The sequence below is a fragment of the Cetorhinus maximus genome, chromosome 17, assembly GCF_964194155.1.
Source record: "Cetorhinus maximus chromosome 17, sCetMax3.hap1.1, whole genome shotgun sequence".
Lineage (NCBI taxonomy): Eukaryota > Metazoa > Chordata > Chondrichthyes > Lamniformes > Cetorhinidae > Cetorhinus > Cetorhinus maximus.
The window spans coordinates 43,664,150-43,677,703 of NC_135895.1; the positions used below are offsets into that span (position 1 = coordinate 43,664,150).

Here is a 13,554-nt window from a genome sequence, read left to right on the forward strand (position 1 = left end):
CCATCTAGAAGGGCAAGGGCAACAGTTACATGGGAACACCACCACCTGGAAGATCCCCTCCAGGTCACTCACCATTCTGACTTAGGAATATATCGCCATTTCTTCATTGTCACTGGGTCAAAATCATAGAACTTCTCCCTAACAGCACTGTGGCTGTATCTACACCACAGGGACTGCAACGGTTCAAGAAGACAGCTCATCTCCACCTTCTCAAGGGCAACTCAGGATGGGCAATAAATGCTGGCCTAGCCAGCAAAGCCCACACCCCATGAATGAATAAAAAAAACATTGCTGTGGGTCTGGAGCCACATGTAGGTCAGATCAGGTAAGGATGGCAGATTTTCTTCCCTAAAGGACATCAGTGAATCAACAATGATAGTTATCATGGTCACCATTACTGAAGTTAGCTTTATATTCCAGGTTTATTAATTGAATTTAACTTTCATCAGCAGTCGTGGTGGCATTTGAACCCATGTCCTCAGAGCATTAGCCTTGGCCTCTAGTTTGCTATGATAAAAGCAAAATACTGTGGATGCTGGACATCTGAAATAAAAACAGAAAATGCTAGAAAAATTCAGGTCTGGCAGCTTCTGTGGAGAGCGAAACAGAGTTAACGTTGAGTCCGTATGATTCTTCTTCAGAGCTGAAGTAAAATCAAACGGACTCAAAACAATGGCAATGCTGAAGTGCAAAAATATTGAAAGAAGGAGGAACCCAACAAATCAGATTGAGGCTTTCAACATTTGACTAGCTCTGAATATGGGGTTAATAAGACATGCATCCATACAAATACCTATAGACCACAAAAGAATTGTTTTACTACTAGAATCAGACAGCAACACTCTCCAGTTAATAACATCCTGAAAAACAAGTCACATCTTAGGTGTAACACACAAACATGTTAAATTGCGTGCAGCTATTTCAAAAGTCATGACTAAACAATAGTTATCTCAGAATTTAAGTTACTTCACAGGCACCTTTCATTCAATAAACAGTCTCAAATGTTTAAGTGAATTGGAGAGACCAAGAATGAAGTAAAAATAAATCTACTGGAGTTTTTTGGAAAAAATGGAACAGAAAACAAATACTTTTCAAAAATCAGTAGCTAAAGTTTTCCCTGATGCCTGTTGAGTTTATGCAATGAATGAATCATATAGACCATATATCAAAAAGCATCAAAGATGCTCAATTAAATAACAAGTCATGCAACATTTTCAGTACATCAAGATTTTTACATTACACAATTGTTAGCACACACAATTCTGCTGTAATTCCACTTATATAAATATATTTATTTGAAAAAAGATATAAATTATAATCGCATTAGGAAAGGTTCACTCCAATCATTACTGGGATGAGGAGCTTATGAAGAAAGGCTGGATAGGTTGGACCTATACCCATTGGAGTTTAGAAGAACGAGAGGTGATCTTATTGAAACATTTAAAGATCCTGAGGGGATTTGAGGTAGATAACGCGAGGATGTTTGCACTTGTAGGAGAGACTAGAATTAGGGGACACTGTTTAAGAATAAGAGCTCTACTGTTTAAGATGGAGATGAGGAGAATTTTTTTCTCTCAAAGGGGCATTAGTATGTGGAATTCTCTTCTCCAGAAAGCAGTGAAGGCTGTCATTGAATTTATTCAAGGCAGAGTTAGATTTTTGATAGGCAAGGGAGTCAACAGTCATGGGGAGGAAGACAGCAAAGTGGAGTTGAGACCACAACCAGATCAACCATGATCTTACTGAATGGCAGAGCAGGCTCAAAGAGAGAAATGGCCTACTCCTGCTTCTAAGTACTATAGTTCTTATGTTCCTCTTAATTATCTACCCAAATACAGGTCCTGCATTTCGCAGGAGTATGAATCTCTGAGGGGGGTCTTTTTGTGCAGTGGCCCTACTGCTGGGCCAGAAGCTCCTGGTGCAAGAACCACTTCAGGACTTGAGGGCCACGGAAGGTGCATTCATAACGTACCCGTAAATCCTTCTAATACGCCTGATGGCTGGCAGTAAGGGTGGGAGTTTCCTGGTCAGCAATACTGCAGAAGGCAATGACAAACCACTGCAATACTTTGCCAAGCATAATCATGGACTAATCCATGGTTGCCAACACTCCTTCGATCAAAAGGAGGGGGAAGAATATCAATCTGTAGCATCAAAATACATCCTCAGGCACTGAACTTCAAAAGCAAAACCAATATAAGAAATGTGGTGATTTGAAAAATCAGCTTACATAGGAAAATCAGAATTGCTGAACAAAAGAAAGTTCAGCTAATTCACCTCCTACTGTCCTGATAGTCACACAGTACAACAATAATGGAGTTATTTCACTAATAACAACATTCAATCTCCATTAGTCATAGGTGAGGAAACCCATGATAAAAAGCTTAGCCAACATAGGTTCACAGTCATCTGTTCCTCTCAAACATGCTATACTTAACTTACATTGTCTCAAATCACATATTCTGTACCCAAAAATGTTGAATAAATCCATCTAATTCGCATTTGAATGAATCAATTCCACCATCTTCCTAGGTTGTCTATCCCGTAGATTTACCACTCATTCACTAATTATGTTTCTGTAGAATATCTGCAATTCCCTCCCTTAATACCGTACAGACCCTCTGAAGCATCTTAGCAAGCCCCCAGGATTTACTTATCTTAAAAGTTGCATGAATGGTCTACAACCATGCTGGCAGTAATGTGAATACAGTTACAATCTGCCTTTGATAAAACACATGATTGGGTGGTACATAGACTGGGGGGAGGTGGGGTGGTATTACATTTAAATCCATGGCCCTAACCACCATGATTAATTAGAACTCACTCAACTCACTGTTTCACAATTCCCACTGCATTCAACCACTTGCATGTTTAATGGTGACATCTTCCCTGCACATGCTAGTTTCTGAAAATACATAATTTCACTTCAAAAAAACACTAATATGCTTGTGTTTCTACATCAGATGTGTTTCACTGTCAGGAAACTTGCTTGCAGTTTCTAGGTTGTTTTGTTCCATTTACATATATTTTACTTGTCTATCATAATAAAACAAGTGCACCAAATTGTACTCCATCTGAAAAAAATTCCTGCTTGACACTATCAAACAGGAAGAATCACGTGTCAGTACAACACCAGGAATAGACTCTTAAGATACAGTAGCATTTTCTTCTACTGAATCCTTAGAACAGCTCAACTAATCAAGATGAATGATGGCAAATTATAAGATGAGTGACATTTCAGACAAAGCTGATGAAGGGAATGCAACAGATGTCTGTCTATATGGGTTTTATGGAAGCATTTGACGAAGTACCACATAAAAGGTTAGTTAAAAATTGAGGCTCAGGGAATAGGAGGGTCAGTGTCAGCTTGGATAAAAAAAATTGGTTTAAAGACAGAAAACAGCGAGCCATAGTAAACAGCTGTTTTACTGACTGGAGGATGGTAGATGGTGTTCCCCAAGATCACTACTTTTTTGATATATACAAATGACTTGGATACTGGGATACAGAGTAAAATTTCAATTTTTAAAAAAAAATTCATTCATAGGATGTGGGCTTCGCTGGCTGGACCAGCATTTATTGCCCATCCCTAGTTGCCCTTGAATTTACCCATTATATCAGGCTTGGAGGGAGGCAAACATCAAGGATGACACCAATCATCTGCAAAAAGACATCGACATTCTGGCAGAATGGACAGACAAGTTGCAGATGGAATTTAATACAGAGAAGAAGTGTAGTGAAGCATTTTGGCAGAAGGGATAGGAAGAGGCAAGACGCATGGACCTTTGGGGGGTGTTGGGTCATATGCATAGGTCTTTAAAGGCGGCAGGATATACTGAGAGAGTGGTTAGCAAAGCACTTGGGACTCATAGATAGAGGCATTGAGTACAGGAAATTCATGCTGAACCTTTACAAAGCTCTGGGTAGGTCATTACTAGAGTAGGAGTATTGCTTCCAATTCTGGTCACCATGGAAGCAATTACTGAATTGCTCTACAGAGAACCTACATGGACTCAAGTGGCTGAACAGCCTCCTTCTGTACTATAATTATTCTATGACTCTGTTTACAAGCATCATATTAAAAAATAAATAAGCAACTGAGAAGTTTGCATGAAATTTTCATGACTTCATGAAATTTACTGTAGTTTAAGGCTAATACAAAATTCATTTATTTCAGTTTCATGAAGAATTCTAAACACTGCAGCACAGATTTTGCACATTTAGCTTCCTACTTAATTGAGCAACACAGACACAGATTATGGTCACAAATATTTATTCACATGTTGCAACATTTAGCACCAATATTTACATAAACAGCTAACTTTACAGCCACCGATCCAAACAAGATAACAGAAACGGCACTCAAAAGAATCTTATTTTAGGTGCTATTTTAGAGATGGGGCAGAAGACAGTAAAATCAGACCATGAATACAAAAATATGCACAATTTATCATGACTAAAGACACAGTGAGAAATTAATGAGTTAAACTTTATGAACATTTGATGCAGCCTTTATAGCTTTTGGTAAGGTTTTTGATAAGGTTCCACATGGCAGACTGCTCACAAAAGTAAATACCCATGAGACCCAAGGCAAAGAGGCGAGCTGGATCCAAAATTGGTTCACAGTCAAGAAGCAAAGGAGAATGGACAAAGGGTGTTTTTGTGACTGGAAGGCTGTTTCCAGTGGGGTTCTGCAGGGCTCAGTACTAGGTCCCTTGCTTTTTGTGGTATATCTCAATGATTTGGACTTGAATATAGGCAGTATGATTAAGAATTTTGCAGATTATACAAAAATTGGCCCCATGGTTGATAATGTGGAAGAAAGCTGTGAATTACAAATGGAGCTCAATCTGTTGAAGTGTGAGGTAATACATTTGAGAAAGACTAATAAAGCAAGGGTGTACACAGTAAATGGGAGGGTACCAAGAAGTGAAGAGGAAGAGAAGGACCTGAGAGCCCATGTCCACAGGCCCCTGGACAGATACATCAGGCTGACAACATATGGGATACTTATATTCTATGCCTCAGCTAATAAAGAGAAGAGGGAGGTTATGCTGGAACTGTACAAAACACTAGTTAGGCAATAAAGAGTACTGCGTACAGTTCTAGTCACCACGCTATAGGAAAGATGTGATTGCACTTGAGAAGATCACCATCATCTTAGTCTTCAGTTCTCTGCTCAAAGGCAGGTCTTTGGCGATTGTTCACCGAATCACGGTACTTTGCCGTGTTTTTTTTTGCTACAGGTAGGGCAAGGAGGCAGGCCCCATGTCTACCTCGGCCGGAACAGGGACCAAATCCTGTGCTGTTAGGCATTAATCTGATCCACGCACTAGCCATCTAGCCAACTTTACTAACCAGCCCCTTCTGGACAGGGCTCAGAAGAGATTTACAAGGATGTTGCCTGGGCTGGAGAACTTTAGTTATGAGGAAAGATAGGCTGGGGTTGTTTTCTATGGCACAGAGGAGGCTGAGGGTAGACCTAATTGAAGTGTGCAAAATTATGAGGGGTCTGGATACAGTGAATAGGAAGGTCCTATTCTCCTTATTTGAGCAGTCCATATCCTAAATCTATGCCCCCAGGTTAAGAGGTAGAAGGTTTAGAGGGGATTCAAGGAGCAGGTTTTTCACCCAGAGGGTGGTGGGGATCTGGAACTCACTGCCTGAAAGGGTGGTAAAGGCAGAACCCCTCATAACATTTATAAAGTACTTGGATATGCACTTGAAGTGCCATAAGCTGGAAGGCAATGGACCAAGAACTGCAAAGCACGATTAGACTAGATGATTACTTCTCGGTCACGCGAACACAATGGAACAAATAGCCTCCTCTGTGTTGTATATTTCTATAATTCTATGTTCCTATTAAGTTATTATGGTGCTGTTATTGCCCCCAAAAATCTGGTATAATTATTCTTTCCATATGCGCTTCCACCAATCTTTGATGGAGTCCATCATAACCTGTGATCACTTTTAGGCTGAGCTGGAGGCATACAGTCAATGTAAATCAGAGAGATGATGATTGCTGTATAAATAAGAAAACTAATATTCTCAAAAAACTTCTAGCCTCACTGCAATCATTCGTTCTGCTACTTGTTATTCTCAAAGTAACCACAAGTGGTTTCACATCAACACTACAGTCTATAAATAATATGGATATGAAATTAGCTCAAATCAATTAATAAAAATGTCAAAAGGAGAGATAACTAGAACCGTAAAATTGTGTTACCTAAACAGGATTTCTATGAAATAATAGTGAAATTTCCATCAAAACTTACAGTCCAGTCTGCATCCCTCAATGCACAATGTCAGGAAGATGTATTATATGTACCATTAGGCAGCAAGCATAAGCAGCCCAGTGGATTACAGGATAAAAAACATCTATGCTTAAAGAAAAGCATTTCTGTAGAAATATTTCCCAGTCAACTGGTGTTATAATTTTTGATCTGCAGTCCAGATGTCCAACAAAAAGGGGCAGCTAATGTACAAACAGGACTTAATACAGAAGTCACTACAGTTGTTCTGGCCAATCTTCTGTTACCTCAAGCCACTAGCAGTGATTTCAAAATGTATCATTTCACTCACAGCAGGTGTCCTGCACTATTGCCCTGACCCTCCTTTAAAATGCAGACTAAACCCTAGATTAAGCAATTTAAGGCATACAGATAATTAACATGTCCTGGACAGAAGTTACAGTTATCGTCAGTTCCTTACTGTAAGAAATATGCACTATTAGAAGATATAACTCTGGTCCTTCAGAAAGCAATACAGCTTACTTGCAAGCATCTCAGTTTTCATTTTCATGGGTTTTCCATCTATTTTGGTGTTAACAATCACAGGAAAATGCCATCTTTTTAACAAAAAATAAATAAATTTTATTTCCATTATATTTATATTCAAGAAAAGCACCTAAAGAAATCAGACAGAAATGTACACTGATCAAAGAGCAGATATTAAGAAGGCTGAGAAAAAGCTTGGTCAAAAAGATGGTTGTTGTGGAGGGTCTTAATAGTGGAGAGGTTCAGAAAGGAAATTCCACATCACAGGACATGGACCGCTGGAGTAATTTCCTCCATGCTATCATTGGAGGCTTCAATAACACAAGAGGCCAGGAGTTTGGAGGTGATGGCTGTGGGGCTGCAGGAGATTACAGAAATAGGGAGGCGTGGGGCCATTAAAGAAATTCAACACATGTTTAAAATTTCAGGCAATGAAGGACAGGCACAGGGCCGATCAGTGAACGGAGTTTGGTGCAGCTTAGGATACAGGCAGCAGGGTTTTGGATGAGCTGCAGTTTATGCGGTGTGAATGATGGGAGGCTGGCCAAGAAAGTATTGGAATAGTCGAGACTAGAGGTGATAAAAGCATGGATTCAACTTTTCAGCAGCAGATGGGCTAAAGCAGGGATGGAGGCAGGCAGTGTTAAGAGGTGAAATATGAGGTCTTTATCCTTTATGTCACATCGGGTCAGAAGTTTAGTTTGGGGTCAACCAGAGTGCAGAGGTTTCAAGCTATATAATCAAACATGAGACAAGGGGCTGGGGTGGGGCGCTGACTCAGACAAGTGTATAGAGTTTGTGATGGGGCCAAAGACAATGGCTTCAGTTTTCGCAATGTTTAACTAGAGAAAACTGCCACCCATCCAGGGCTACATGTCAGACAAGGTCTGACAACATAATGGCAGTGGGGGTCAAGACAGATGGTGGAGAAGTAGAGCTGGGTGTCATCAACATTCAGGTGGAACCTGACCCCATATCTTTGGATAATATTAGAGATAAAAACAAAAAACTGCGGATGCTGGAAATCCAAAACAAAAACAGAAATACCTGGAAAAACTCAGCAGGTCTGGCAGCATCGGCGGAGAAGAGCAAAGTTGACGTTTCGAGTCCTCATGACCCTTCAACAGAACTAAGTAAAAATAGGAGAGGGGTGAAATATAAGGTGGTTTAAAGGTGGGGGGTGGTTGTAGGGACAAGCAAGCAGTGATAGGAGCAGATAACCAAAAGATGTCACAGACAAAAGAACAAAGAGGTGTTGAAGGTGGTGATATTATCTAAAAGAATGTGCTAATTAAGAATGGATAGCAGGGCACTCAAGGTACAGATAGGAGCTTGCTTGTCCCTACACCCACCGCCCCCCCTTCTCCCCCCCACCTTAAACCAGCTTATATTTCACCCCTCTCCTATTTTTACTTAGTTCTGTTGAAGGGTCATGAGGACTCGAAACGTCAGCTTTGTTCTTCTCCGCTGATGCTGCCAGACCTGCTGAGTTTTTCCAGGTATTTCTGTTTTTGTTTTGGATAATATTACCAGGAGGCAGGCAGCGCATAGAAGGGGAGGAAGGGACTAACAACAGATTCTTCAGAGACTCCAGAGGTAATGGTAAAATTGGATATCCCAAGACACTGAAGATGAATTTTACTACTCAATTTAATCTCTCTCATTTACTCTGGACTTATTGGAATTATTCTTATGGAACCCTGAATGCATTACTAAGTTTATTGCTAAAATAAGACAAAGAAATGCCACATATTGTTAAACTGGCATTTAATTTGCCCTGGAAACTTCCACAGTAAAATGTCAGGTTATCTTCTGAAGGAACCCAAAGGCTCCACATTTACTGCATTAGTCAATGTAAGGTGGTTTCCAATCTCCTGTTTGGCATGTGCTGCCCCAAATTCATAATTTCAGAAAACAGTTTAAAATCTATTCATTTAAAAGCTTGCAATTTGCTTATTTAAAAAAACCATGGAATCTAAATATTAAGTATAAACAAGCAAGTTCTTCAACTGCAACCATCTACACTAATCTCATTTTTCTTTGGTGATAGCCTTGGCTCAACAGTACCACAGTCACCTCAGTCACAAGGTCAAGTCTTATTGTAGAGACTGAAGCACATAATCTAGGCTGACAATCTAGCACTGAAAAAGCGCTGCATTCTTGGGAGGAGCTGTTCAAATGAAACAGTAAATCAAGCCCCATCTTCAACATGCAGGTGGACACAGAAGACCCCATGGTACTATTTGAAGAGGAACAGGGGAGGTCTATGAGCAATCGGGCCAATATTTACCCCTCAACCAACATCGTCAAAAGTACTTTAGCATGTCCTGAGGCAGTGAAAGATGCAATGCAATTCCAAATTTCTTTCCCCATATATTTTCCACATATTTGTTCAATTCCCTTTTAAAATATGTTATATTATCTGACTCAATAGCTATCTGGGTAAAGCAGTGTCATAGTATAACAATCTTGTGAAAGAAAATCTTCTGACCTTTTTTTTCCCTATTGACAATCCCATATTTATTTCCACATTGCCATTTACTCTCACAAAATCATCAATTTGAAAATTTAAGGTTTTCACCTTAACCTTATTCCAGTGGAATAAACCAATTCTCCTGGCATTTCTTCATAAACACAATCTCTCACTTCATCCTTTAAAAATCTTATACCCAAATCTTTAATCCCTATTAAATTACAAACTTAAATTCTTAACCCTATAACAAAGTGGCATAACTCATTCATGGTACGTTACAACATCAAATTCTATCAAATGCATTGCTTATTCCATGAAATAACCTTTCTTGTTTTATGAATTAAATGCATCGCACTCAGGAACAGCAAGCAAATTCTGGTGACAGAACTATTTACTACAAGATTTTTTTGTTCCTTTCCAACAATAAATCGGGCAAGCTAACTTTGTTTTTGAGAATTATTATATACTTAGCAATCCAAGAAATTAAAATTTGACAAGGGCCACTCACTATTTTGTAGCTTTTGGTTCAATTATGTGTAGTTCTCTCCAAAAAAAACATACGCAATGAACCGCCAACTTTACTCCAAGCCATTCCCACAATTAATAGCATTTTATGAACAAAGCTGCTGGAAGAGAGAATTATTCCTAGACATAGTAGGGGGAAAACCACATACTAAACCAACAACTGTACTCTTATTTATTTTGGATCCAAAAAGCGTCCTGCAATATTTTATCTCTGTCGCTGTTTGCGGTTTACAACAGAAGCCCGAGATGAATAATAGGAAAACTTTATAGCATGATTCTGCGGCACATTGTTGAGGGGAGAAAAAGAGGGAAACAAATCCCATCCTTCCCACTAGGAGTTCAGCAAATCTACACTTGGGAGATGCCTATGAAACCTACGTGTATTCGGAATGTGCGAAGCAGTTTTTACAAATACCCAAGAATACAATTTACAGATACGCTGGTCAATTAAAGCAGAGCCAGATCCATTCGTAGTCAAAACGCATAAAGTCCAAGATTTACACCCTGCAAAATAAATGACTGCTTTCCCCTTCTCTGTCGTACATGATCGGTTTAATCCGCAGTATTTAAATCTCGGACTGGTAACAAAACTCAAACATTTGCAGACTCGTAATAGACATTACACCAAACCCCCCCCGCCCCCCCAAAAAAATCACGTTAATAAAGGCAAACAGCAGACCATTCCTGTGCTGTGCCTTCCTAGGCCTGCCCGAAGCATCGGAGTATCTGCTTCAGGAATATCCGCAAAGCACACGCTAGCCCACAGCAGGCGCATTATCCAGCGAGCCCTTAGGGTCACTCGGAGGGAGGGCGCTTCCATCCAACCCTTTGAACGTTCACATCGCTCCCGGGCTTTCCTGCCTTACCAGACGCGGGTTCATCGCTTCCAGCACGGGGTTGAAAGATGTCGCCGGCCACCACAGTGTTATCGCTTTTAATCGCTTTGCATCTTAATGGGAAAGATCCGCAACGTTTTCCCCTCTCCGACGTCGACATCAACTCAACAGCCATCCATCACGCGCTTGACGTTTGGAAAATACGAGCACCAACCTTCCAACCGCCTATCCGACCGCGCCATCCGACCTGACCAATGGCCATTCCGCATTTCCAACATCCGCCCTTCACTCCTCACAACTGGCCAATAGAAATGCTCGGGACTAACGCGGCTGAGCAAAGCACCAATGGGAAGGCTGTTTTTGAACGGCCGCTTTCAATTGGCACAGATTTTACCTGCCTCTGCGAACAGCCAATGGAGTCTGTGATCCCCGAACTGATAAGGGAGTTGCTGCGAAAGGTTACAGCCGGTTTCATGTATTTGTTGCTTCACTTTTATCGAAATAGTGGACAAGAGCAAAGAATCACAATCATAGAAATACAAAAAAAATCCATTATTTAAATAAAATTGTTCAGCTAATTTCAGTAATGCAGATAACCTGGTTATTTAGAATCAGCACAGAATGAGGCCATTCGGCCCGTATTCTCTATGCCTGCTCCCTGCAAGAGCAGTTTACCTAGTGCCGCTTCCCCGCCTTTTCCCTTTGGCCCCATATTTTCTTTTCCTTTTCAGATATTGATCAAATTCCCTTTTGAATGTCATGATTGAACCTGTCTCTGTCGGCTGTGCATATTCATTCACTGTGTGAGGTGTCAGCTGTGGCTCAGTTCATAGCACCCTCGCCTTTGAATCAGAGGGTTGTGGGTTCATGTCCCACTCCCGGAAACCAAGTAACTGTGATTGTACTCGAACGAGTTGCAATCTGTGACTGTTGATAACTCGAAAGAGTTTCATTTACTGCATAAGAAACGTTTTCCTCATGTCTTTGGGTCTTGATCCTTCCATCAGTAGCCGACTCCAGATTCTATTTCTTAAGTTCATGGAAACATACCATTCAGCCCAAGTCTATGCTGGTGTTATATTCCATTTAAGCTTCCTCGCACCCTTCCTCATCTAACTCTAACAGCATTTTTATTTCTTTCTCCCTTATATTACTTTAGCTTTCATTAAAACGCATTGAATTTATTCACTTAAACTGATCTCTGTGGTTGTGAGTTCCACATTCTCACAATTTTTGCATAAAGAAGTTTTTTCTGACTTACCTATTTGATTTCTTGGTGGCCATCTTATATTCGATGGCTTCTAATTTTGCTCTTCCCCACAAGTGAAAACACACTGGGCCAGATCTTAACTCTGTTCAATTTAGAGGGCTCTGAATGGGTTAAAATCATGCCTTCTGTCTATGTCTACTCCATTAAAACTTTTCATAATTTTAAAGACCTCCAAAAGGTCTTTAACCCTTCTCTTTTCAAGAGAAAAGAGACCCAGCCTGTTCATCCTTTCCTTATAACTCTTTTTGCACCATCTCCACCGCCTCTTTATCCGTTTTCTCATATGACAACCAAAACTGTATACATTACTCCAAGTATGGTATAACCAAGGTTTGATATAAAGTTAGCACATTTTCTCTTCCTCTCAATTATATCCCTCTAGAAATAAGTGCTAGCACTTGGTTTATTTTAAAGGCCTTATAACTTGTGCCACTAATTTTAGTGATTTACCTATATGCACTCCCAGATCCCTTTTCTCCAGTACCCCCTCTAAATATATATTTGCCAAGTAACACGTGACCTTATTTTTCCTACCAATACATATAGTTCACACTAATCTATATTGAAATTAATTTGACAATTATATGCCTATTTTTCAAGTTTCTTGTCTAACAGCAATTTGTAGGAGTCATCCTCAGTAATAACTACCCCTCCCATCCCCCAATTTGATGTAGTCCACAAATTTAGAAATTATGAATTTAGAAAGTCCTCTCTTATTCTTCAATTCTAACCATAGAGCCTCGGCTGATTTCTTTCCTTTTCCTATATCCTCTCTTGCTAATGCTTTAATAGTCTTTAATAATCTTTTATCAATAAGACTACCTCTCCTTTTCTTCCAGTTTCCCTATCCTTTCCCTGCAATTGGCCAAAAAGTTTGAGATTCTTTCAGCTTGTGTGGATGAAAACAGGGACTATTGTTCACAGGAGGTTTTTAGGATTTTTGAAGAAATTGATAGGGTTGAGAGAAACATTTTCCATTTTGGGAATAAGTCTCAGACAAGGGCATATAACCTTATTTTCAAAGCTAGATCACTGCATGAAGAAGTGTTTCCTAACTTCTCAAAAGGTGGCAGAAATGTGGAAGTTTCTCCAACAAAAAACAGTAGATGCTAATTCTGTTAATTTAAATCTGAAATTGAAAGATTTTTGCTAGCCAGGCGTATTATGAGATAAGGGGCCAAGGCAGGTGCAACGAGTTAAGTTACAGATTAACCATTGATTGGCAGAGCAGGCTAAATGGCCGAGCAGGCTGAATGGCCTACTCCCGTAGCTATTACAGTTGAGGGACACTAACCTTATCCTCACTAAAAGCCACAAAGGCACACTTTCTAACAAAGGCTACTTTTCCCATCTCTAGCCTGAAGACACCAAGGTCACTATTCCCCACTACTGCCTAAGAGTGATCAAGGTAACTCAGCATTGACGAGGGATCAAATCTCAAATCTTCTTTTTTTGCAATATAGGACACTTTATACCCACTCACCGATATAGGGAAACAAAATTAGCATATTATTACAAATCCATGCTCAGAATATATCACATAGCAAGTTTCCAACTACAGCCATGAGAAGGGAGTAATAGGAGATGCAGAACAACAGGTAGATGTTTTCCTCGATGTCAAATTATTATGACTACTTGTTTTAGCGGCATCTGTAAAGGCCAGGGAGGGGGTGG

The 13,554-nt window shown here is 40.0% G+C and overlaps 1 protein-coding gene across 3 annotated transcripts in view; it reads right to left on the reverse strand.

Annotated features, from left to right (window-relative positions):
* Window positions 1-10,844, reverse strand: part of zfyve9a (zinc finger, FYVE domain containing 9a) — a 105,071-nt gene extending 94,227 nt beyond the window's left edge. For 2 of the 3 annotated variants that reach the window (XM_078561112.1, XM_078561116.1), the window contains exon 1: window positions 10,641-10,844. The gene's annotated coding sequence lies outside the window, so the exon portion shown is untranslated. Of the gene's footprint in view, window positions 1-10,453; window positions 10,616-10,640 lie in introns of those variants that run through there. The other variant, XM_078561113.1, reaches the window with a different exon arrangement.
* Window positions 10,845-13,554: the final 2,710 nt, after the last annotated feature.